The sequence below is a fragment of the Astatotilapia calliptera genome, chromosome 20 (assembly GCF_900246225.1).
Source record: "Astatotilapia calliptera chromosome 20, fAstCal1.2, whole genome shotgun sequence".
Classification (NCBI taxonomy): Eukaryota; Metazoa; Chordata; class Actinopteri; order Cichliformes; family Cichlidae; genus Astatotilapia; species Astatotilapia calliptera.
Window position 1 is genome coordinate 12,903,878 of NC_039321.1, and position 9,832 is coordinate 12,913,709.

At 38.8% G+C, this 9,832-nt stretch overlaps 1 long non-coding RNA gene across 1 annotated transcript; it reads right to left on the bottom strand.

The window, feature by feature from the left end:
• Positions 1-2,033: 2,033 nt before the first annotated feature.
• Positions 2,034-9,188, bottom strand: LOC113013559 (uncharacterized). Its single transcript, XR_003270841.1, has 6 exons — positions 8,941-9,188; positions 8,667-8,819; positions 8,232-8,317; positions 7,848-7,962; positions 2,314-2,451; positions 2,034-2,207 (listed from the first exon to the last, which is right to left on the bottom strand). It is a non-coding gene; the product is annotated as an uncharacterized LOC113013559 (long non-coding RNA).
• Positions 9,189-9,832: the final 644 nt, after the last annotated feature.

Here is a 9,832-nt window from a genome sequence, read left to right on the forward strand (position 1 = left end):
TAGGGAACCACCCCTCACGCGCCACCTCATGATGCTTAATCGACGTAATCAACCTTAATTTGATGCAGTGTGAAAAAAAATGCACAGAAATAAATTCTTTTTCAAGAAATATTAAATAGATTCAACATCTTTCTTCAACAAAATTGCAGACTGCACAGATGGTACCTTCCCAAAGGAAAAAGTACTATAGCTTACTAGGGTATATTAGACTTAATAGTTACTATATACAGTAATTGACTTCTATTCATTTTACATCAAATTAAAACTTTGGGTGTCAGATAATTATTTATTAAAAGCTAGACATTTTAAATGAGAATAAGAAAGAAAAGTATGTCTTTGTGCCCCCTTTTCCCTGTTAATGCCCTATCGGCCCCCCTGGCTAAACTTTGCTAGATCCGCCCCTGCACAGTTACCAGCTTCAGCTACGTAGAAAAAGATCCTCGAGTAGAAAGTAATATTAAATACATTCTAACAACAGCTGATCAAGCTTAAACGTGCTGCTGTTGTTCAGCCGCTGGTTTCCTCTTTCTGGTGCAAAGTGGGCCAAAAGCAAACTAGAGACACGACTGGCAACAGAAAAGCCGATCAGCTGATCGTTAAGCAGTTTCATGATTGAAGTAGCAGCAAGAAGAGGCAGTCGCTCCATATATCGTTTGTTAAGCTTAACGCAGGAATGCTTTACAAACATTCAGAGATGGACTTACACACTTGCTTTACTTCTCTCGGGATAACTTTGTCGGAGATGAAATGCCGGGTTGCTAGCGAAGCTCCACATGCTATCCAGACCACCGACAGGTCCTGCATGCCACAGCCGCTCTATCACGTGATGCATACTGCTCCGACGTGCTAACGTTCTGAGGTGAGTTACGGCATGTTGCAAGTTTTGTGAGGTGCTTTCGTGATATTTAATGGATTGGATTACATTTTTTATTTTTCTCCGATATCCGATCCAGTAATTTAGGTCAGTATCGGACCGATACCGATACGTAATATCGGATCGGTCCATCTCTAGTTCTATCACAGCTTTCTTTGTAGCTAACATTTATGTTCAGGTCTATAATTAATGGTTTAAAATGGCTTCATAGAAAAAAGGAGCTTTATCATTGATTCATTGGATTGTGAGTAATAGAAATGGTTACTGGTTTAAAAAAAAGTTGCAGCATAATTGATTGATTGGTTGATTGATTGATTGCTTGATTGATTTATTGGTCGATCGATCGATCGATCGTGCTGCAACTTTTTTTTAGTTGCAGCATAACTGAAACTGTAGAACTGCTCTGAAGCAAATTAGGATTTTAAAGTATCAAAGTAAGAGAAGAGACAAAATATCCACTCAACTACACAGAACATGACTAAATTACAATAATGAGTTTAGTCACTCATTGTTTCTCATTACATGCTTATAAGTAATACTGTAACTGTTAACTATTGTTACATATTTTGTTTTATCAGAAAAAGCAACTGATGCTGAGCAATATTTATTTGTATTTATTTATATATAAATAACATTCAACTGAATTGAATTATTGTAGAGCTCTTTTAGTTTCTGCAAGCCATGTTTAACAAAAATGCTATTACACTGTGTGTGTGTGTCATACTAACAACTTAAAAATATTTTTTTAATGTGTTTAGAGAGGCAGTTCAATTTTATTCCTCTGATGCCATATTATTCCCAAATGTGTGTGTGTGTGTGTGTGTGTGTGTGTGTGTGTGTGTGTGTGTGTGTGTGTGTGTGTGTGTGCGTGCGCGCGCGTGCCTGAATCACTGTAAGACCAGAGGAGGTTTTCCACATGAAAAGGGACTAAATGACCTTACTTGGTGTCACGTACAATTACAGCAGGCTCAACACTTGCTACAGTAGGCTGCTGTAATTCAGTGCTACCTGTGGTATCACCAGCCAAGAATAGGTGGCACAAGAGTACAAAGATATTTCTAGAGAAACTGAGTCCATCGGTTTTTGGGCAAGCACCATATTTTATAGTTTTCCTTCTGTACATGTCAAGGCTGGCTGAAGGAGAATCCAAATGCTGGACTTGAATGGAGAAAGTGTTTTTATTTACAGAGAAAACAGTGCCAACAATCCACAGTGTGTGTTCTTCCAATTCCCTGTGCCGTGATTCCTCTCCGTGATGCGTGGTAGTGTTTCGTCCTCCTCAGTGCCTGTGTTCAACAGTGTGCTGCTCCCTCCACACGTTTCCGTAATCACCCTGGAAACAAGAGATGCCACAATGAGTACCGTCCCATCCACCGGCCAACTAAACACGTTAAGCATTTCAACAAGAGAGCAATTGAAAACACGAGCTGCGTACTAACTGTATTTCTAGTTTAACAATCCTGCGCCGACTGCTGCGCCACAGCTCTCTTAAGTAGAGCTCCTTGATTTAGGCAGATCGGCAACAGGTGAGTGATTATCAGAGGTGTGGCTGGCTCCAAGGCAGGGACTCTCCAGGCCTGGTGGGGCAGCAAACCACAACAACACACACAAGGGAAATGAGGAACCAGGAGCAGATCACACCACAACCATAAATGATTAAGAAAGACGAATAAAACTATTCATTAAACTCAAAAATGACACATGATCCTCAGGTCACAGACCCAGGCCCATGACAGTACACCAACAAAGTAAAATTTAAATCAAAAATTTTGAAGTGAAACCTTTTAGCCCTAGTTCAGCCCTAGTTAAATACTAAACCGGTGGGACCCAAGTTGTCATGGTTTGTCGGCCCAGACTTAAACGCAGCACTCAGAGATGCAAGTAGCTGAAGGTGCTTCCTAGAGGTTGCTGTTGGCCACTCCAAAACAACCTGGATCTTTGCTGGGTCTGCTCTAATGTGTCCCTCCTCCACTATATGTCCTAGGAATGAGATGGTGTCATTGGTGCCAATGAGATGGTTTGTCTGGTCAGTCTCACACATAGGACTCAGAGATACAAGTTTAGTGAGTTTATTTACAGTGCAGGTGCAGATTGTGCAAAGTCTTTCAGAAGTTCTCAGTTCAAAATTCAGTAACACTTTATAACATGACCCGCGAATAAGGTAAAGGACACTCAAAAAAATAATTCATTGGATGAACGTAATTTTATCTTGCGACTTATATTCCATCTAAACCAGGGGTTGGCAACCTGCGGCCCTTTAGTCCTTATAGTGCGGCTCCGCATGGTTTGGGAAAATAAATTAGAAGTATTTCGCTGAAGTGTATTTTATTTATGTTAGCTCCTTTTTAACTTGTAGTTATAAATTGGAAGATTATTGTGATATTGAAATATAAAAATAAAATTATCTTCTATTATTTTTTCATTGCTCAAAATAAGCATCACACTCGCTGAAACCGGTATACCCGCCGAAACGCCGTGCATTTATTGAGACTTTCAACCCCAGGTAGGCCAATTATGGATCTTTGGATCCACATTATGTCAGCAACTATTCTCCACCGTGAACTATGTTAGAAACGCCTCACAGATGACAGCTTACAGTCCTGCGTAAAGATGAAAGTGACTTCGTACAGCCCCGATTTGCAGACGCTGTACGCAGAGGTTCAGGAGCAGAAGTCCCATTGTAAACATATCACGGCAGACCCGACGATGTTTGCATGAACACACTTTTTAGCATCTCTCTATTGACCACTTTTCACACACGGTTGCTGTATGCATACAGCCGGCTGTAGCTTTGCAGCTCACAGCCCGACACATACCAAGACCGGAAACTGGGTCCAAATGGCTCTTTGGGTGTTAAAGGTTGCTGACCCCTGATCTAAACAAATCATGTTATATTAATCCATCTTGATTGGCCTGTAAATGGCCTGTATTTATATAGCGCTTTACTAGTCCCTAAGGACCCCAAAGCGCTTTACATATCCAGTCATCCACCCATTCACACACACATTCACACACTGATTGTGTTGTTTCAACATGATACATGTTTGTAAGTGTAACATAATATTCACATTAACATTCAATTAATTTGACTTTTATTCAGTTAACATGTTTGTACCAAGTTAGTCTAATTAAATTAATTTAAATTCATGTTATATTGTTTGAACAATGGCACATCAAAAGTCAGTCTTATTACATGAACTAGTAAATATGTCATGGTCCTGCGGCCATGACTCAGTGACTTTGTGTTTGTGTTCCTTATTGTTATTATTCTCTTTATTATTCTTGGGCTGTTTTGGGATGGTTTGTGTTTTGGGATTTTAGATACTGGGTTTTGGGTTTGTGCTCCCTCTATTGGTCCCTGGTGTTAGTGTTCCCCTGTCTCGTCAGGTTAATCAGGTCCAGCTGTGTCTCCCACCTGTGTGTGATTTCCCAGTGTCTCTTTGTGTACTTATAGTGTGTGTTTTCCTCTGCTCCTCGTCGCGTCGTCTGTGTTCATCCTCTGTGTTACCCTGCGTACTCTGCATTTCTCCGTGAATCCCCTGCGTGCTCTCCCTGCTGTTCTCCCTTCATGTTCAGGTTTGCCACTCCCTTTGTGTAGTTTCTCCCAGTTTAGTTCATCCTTAGTTCTGTTTGCCATCTCCACTTTATGTTCAGTATTGTCAATAAATCACCTTCACATCTGAGTAAGTGCTGCATCTGAGTCCTCCTTTCCACTCTTCACACGGCCGCTGCCCCGGACCGTGACAAAATATTTGTTTGTTACACCAATGTTAATCTTGTTGAATTAACAAGTATAATTTATGTCTGTAGTACACACCAATTGTATTTCAGTTAGTGTTTGTATTGCTTATGTAAACATTACTTTTAACTCAATTAATGAAACATACATAAACGATAACTTGCAAAACCATCTCTTTTATTTTGCTTGAACATTCTTAAAACAGTTGGCAGGATCTCAGTTCAGCTCAGCTTTCTCCCCTTCAACCATCTCATACTAAACTTATTAGCTAACTTCATAGGAAGTTAAAAATTGCGCCCACACTTGGAATGGCTCAAAGCTAAGAGATCACTGAGCTCACTAGCTGAGTAAATAACAAGTACATTTAACTCAGATCTTTCTGAGTTAACTTCAATAATTACTTCCTCCAAACCATCAACGTGTCTTTTAAACCCCATTCCTACAAAACTGCTCAAAGAAGTCCTGCCATTAATTAATTCTTCGATCTTATATATGATCAACCTATCTCTAATAATCAGCTATGTACCACAGGCCTTCAAGCTAGCTGTAGTTAAACCTTTACTCAAAAAGCCATCTCTAGACCCAGTAGTCTTAGCTAATTATAGGCCAATCTCCAACCTTCCTTTCATATCAAAAGTCCTTGAAAGAGTAGTTGTCAAACAGCTAACAGATCATCTGCAGAGGAATGGTTTATTTGAAGAGTTTCAGTCAGGTTTCAGAGTTCATCACAGCACAGTGGTTTGTATCATATCTATCTAATAGACTCCAATTTGTTCATGTAAATGGAGAGTCCTCTTCACACACTGAGGTTAATTATGGAGTTCCACAGGGTTCAGTGCTAGGACCAATTCTGTTTACATTATACATGCTTCCCTTAGGCAGCATCATTAGAAGACATAGCATACATTTTCACTGCTATGCAGATGACACCCAGCTCTATCTGTCCATGAAGCCAGATAACACACACCAATTAGTTAAACTGCAGGAATGTCTTAAAGACATAAAGACCTGGATGGCCGCTAACTTTCTGCTTCTTAATTCAGATAAAACTGAGGTTATTGTACTCGGCCCTGAAAAGCTTAGAAATATGGTATCTAACCAGATTCTTACTCTGGATGGCATTACCTTGGCCTCCAGTAACGCTGTGAGGAACCTTGGAGTAATTTTTGACCAGGATATGTCCTTCAACGCACATATTAAACAAATATGTAAGACTGCGTTCTTCCATTTGCGCAACATCTCTAAAGTTAGAAATATCCTGTCTCAGAGTGACGCTGAAAAACTAGTTCATGCATTTATTACTTCCAGGCTGGACTACTGTAATTCATTATAATCAGGATGTCCAAAAAACTTACTGAAAAGCCTTCAGCTAATCCAAAATGCTGCAGCAAGAGTGCTGACAGGGACTAGAAAGAGAGAGCATATTTCTCCTGTTTTGGCTTCCCTTCATTGGCTTCCTGTTAAATCCAGAATTGAATTCAAAATCCTGCTCCTCACATACAAGGTCTTAAATAATCAGGCCCCATCTTATCTTAATGACCTTGTAGTACCATATCACCCTATTAGAGCACTTCGCTCTCGCTCTGCAGGCCTACTTGTTGTTCCTAGAGTATTTAAAAGTAGAATGGGAGGGAGAGCCTTCAGTTTTCAGGCCCCTCTTCTGTGGAACCAGCTTCCAGTTTGGATTCGGGAGACAGACACTATCTCTACTTTTATACTTTTAAGATTAGGCTTAAAACTTTCCTTTTTGCTAAAGCATATAGTTAGGGCTGGAACAGGTGACCCTGAATCCTCCCTTAGTCATGCTGCAATAGACGTAGGCTGCCGGGGGATTCCCATGATGCACTGAGTTTTTCCTTTCCAGTCACCTTTCTCACTCACTATGTATTAATAGACCTCTCTGCATTGAATCATATCTGTTATTAACCTCTGTCTCTCTTCCACAGCATGTCTTTTATCCTGTCTTCCTTCTCTCACCCCAACCGTTCGCAGCAGATGGCCGCCCTTCCCTGAGCCTGGTTCTGCCGGAGGTTTCTTCCTGTTAAAAGGGAGTTTTTCCTTCCCACTGTCGCCAAAGTGCTTGCTCATAGGGGGTCATATGATTGTTGGGTTTTTCTCTATATCTATGAAGCGCCTTGAGGTGACTGTTGTTGTGATTTGGCGCTATATAAATAAAATTGAATTGAATTGAATTGAATTTAGAATCTTTTATTAACAGCAATGCATGTAGGAGACCACAGAACTTCCAGAGCAACCAAGACATGCTGACTGAAAGAAATAGTCTGTAGAATAGTTTGCCAACAAAAAATAATATCCCCAAAGCAACTTTGGTAAAATGTAGTAAAATATGCATTGCAAGCAAAAACATGAATTTTAACACAATTTAACATTCAACATTCAAATTCAAATTCAAATTCAAATTTTATTTGTCACATACACAGTCATACACAGTACGATATGCAGTGAAATGCTTACACAACTGCTCGTGACCTAAAGAAAAATGAAAAGGCTATGAATAAGGAAATAAATATGAGAATTAAAAAGGGTAAATTTAACTGGGAAAGAATAAGATAAAATATATAAATTAAAGTTGAAAATAAAATAACTGTACAACAAAATACACAATACACAGTATAGAAATATATAAGATATAAACATCTTATATATATATATATATATGATATAATGTTATATAATATATAACATTACTATAATGTTTCTTGCATACATACATTAGTGCTCCATTTAATCAGGCTGTATCCATTAATGATAACTTTAGTCTATTTAACGTGTGGAGAAAACATTTAACAAGTTTGAGAAGAACTGCTCCACTCAAACAATTTGTGAAAACCTGTGGGTACATTTCCCTTTGTAACAATTGCCCAGCTTGCACAAATCAGTGTTTACACTGCAAGTGTATGAGACTTTAACTTATGAACCAACAATCTTTGTATAATGCCAACTGAGCAAACCACATAGTACTTATGAACATTTTATAACTTACAATTTTGAACTTTAAAAGGTAAACTCAAATTTGCATTGCAGAAATATGGAAAAATATCTGGCTTCCCTGAATCTGAAACCTCTGCCCATCTAGCTTCATGATAATCTTTTGCAAGACTTCAAAAGTGCATTTGAGCTCCGGTGGGTAGCTTAGGTTCAGACAGTATATCAGTCCAAATAACAGAGCACAAGCAATTGCAATGCTCCTCAAACCAGTGAAAATCTCCACACCTTCAATCAGGACACCGATGTTCTCTGGGTCATCTCCAGGCTCCACATCCTGCTGCTGTAGGACATACACTCCCATCACAGTTTGTTCCATGGCTTCAGTGTTGGCCTCAGTGTTCTGTGATGTGAAATATAATAATACATTTGTTTGAGTCTAGACATGCGGGGGAAAAAAAGGAATTCAGCAATCAGCGTGGATATGCTGATATCATATTTACCAAATTCTATGTCTCTGGTTTCACACCTCAGAAATTTGACATTAAACAAAACAAGGAAAAATGACAATATGTTTTAGTTGTACAGGGTGTCACATTTTGCTGTTTCATATATCAAAATTACCCCTGCATTAAATTACATAACACAGAACACCTTGTGAATGTAACTCACCGTATATTCCTTCACAAGTTTGTCGCAGTCTCGTAGTTACACAAGGACTTCAGGATGGATGCTCGTCTTGCATGTATTGTGTCATCCTAGGGAAAAAGGGAATCCATAATGACAATATTTAGCTTTTAGGCAGCAGTTCGAAAAAGGAATACTTTGTTTGGAAAGACCAAAAGGCAAGTACTCATATATCTCAACCAAATCAGACACAAAATGAGGCAACCAAACAGGTTTGTTTTTTCATTTTGATCAAGATTAACCATATGACTTTATCAATTACTTATTAACATAAGACTGACGCTTATATAATTCGTATAACAATATGAAAACAACTTAGGACTTTTGCCTACCATAAGTATAGATATTTTTACTCATAAAATTGGCATGTTATGGGCATAAAAAATTCTTAAACACAGGTCTAACCATTTTAGCACATACCTTGGAGATGGTCCCCATGATGTGTCTCATTTTTCTTCCAGCCCTTCACCTTTACCTCTAAAGATCTCCATCATGTGTAGTGTACAAGTCTAGCTCAGAAAGGAATGTAGATAGCAGCGGTAGTGTCGATATGCGCAAGAATTCCTTGTCAATCTGAAAAACATGAACATGACGCCAAAAAAACCAAAGAAAAAACTGATTAATAATAACAACAACAATACTACTAATACTACTACTACTAATAATAATAATATGTCAAACATATGAAACTTACCATGTATTGTTGAGGTGTAAGAATCTCAGAGCATGGGAATGTGGCTTTATTTTGAGACTTATTTCTGGGGAGAGAAATTATTTAATTAAAATACAATTATTACTCTTGATTAATTTGTGTTAATATCTACATACTGTGAAATGTGAAGACTGTTAGTCAGCCTTAATGCAGAGCACCAGAGAGCAGAGAAACTATGACCTGAACTAGGGGTGGGCGATATAAACGATATACGATATACGAAACAATATAAATTTGGCAAACGATAGAGATTTTGACTATACCGCTCTATCGTGATAGCGCATGTTGATGATGTCATCAAGCTGCGCCTGTTTTGGTCGAAAGCATCGCAGTGGCTAAAACCATTATCATCTGCAAATTATGCCGACAGTCATAGCAAAGAGATGAAGCACTTTTGAAATATGGAGAAAGCCAAAAATTGCGCTTCCTCCACTTCCGTAACATTGATACATTAATGTTGAATTCTCTCACAGCTGCTCTATTCCCATGTTGTTGCAGTATATTAATAACTAACCTTGTATTGTGGATGAATGATCTCAGTTGTTCTCCTGACTGAAGTTTGGCCCATGTATAGCATCCTGCTATGCGATTGCATTTGTCCCTAACCACCAGAATACCTCATGTTAACTTTTATCGAGTAGAAAAAAAGTTGGCGTTCATCCTCCAGCTTCACTGTGCTAATGTTATGCTAACATAGCTGTGTTGCTAGCAATCACGTAGCACAACATTATATACCAGGTAGTCCAACTTCAGTAACCCTGCAAACGCCACTGCTGTTTAGTTTTCTCTCTTCATTTATGTCGGAAGTGGTAGCAGAGCTGTACGTTTTAATTAGTTTCAAAGATCTCTCAGTCAGAACATGGTATGTCATTGT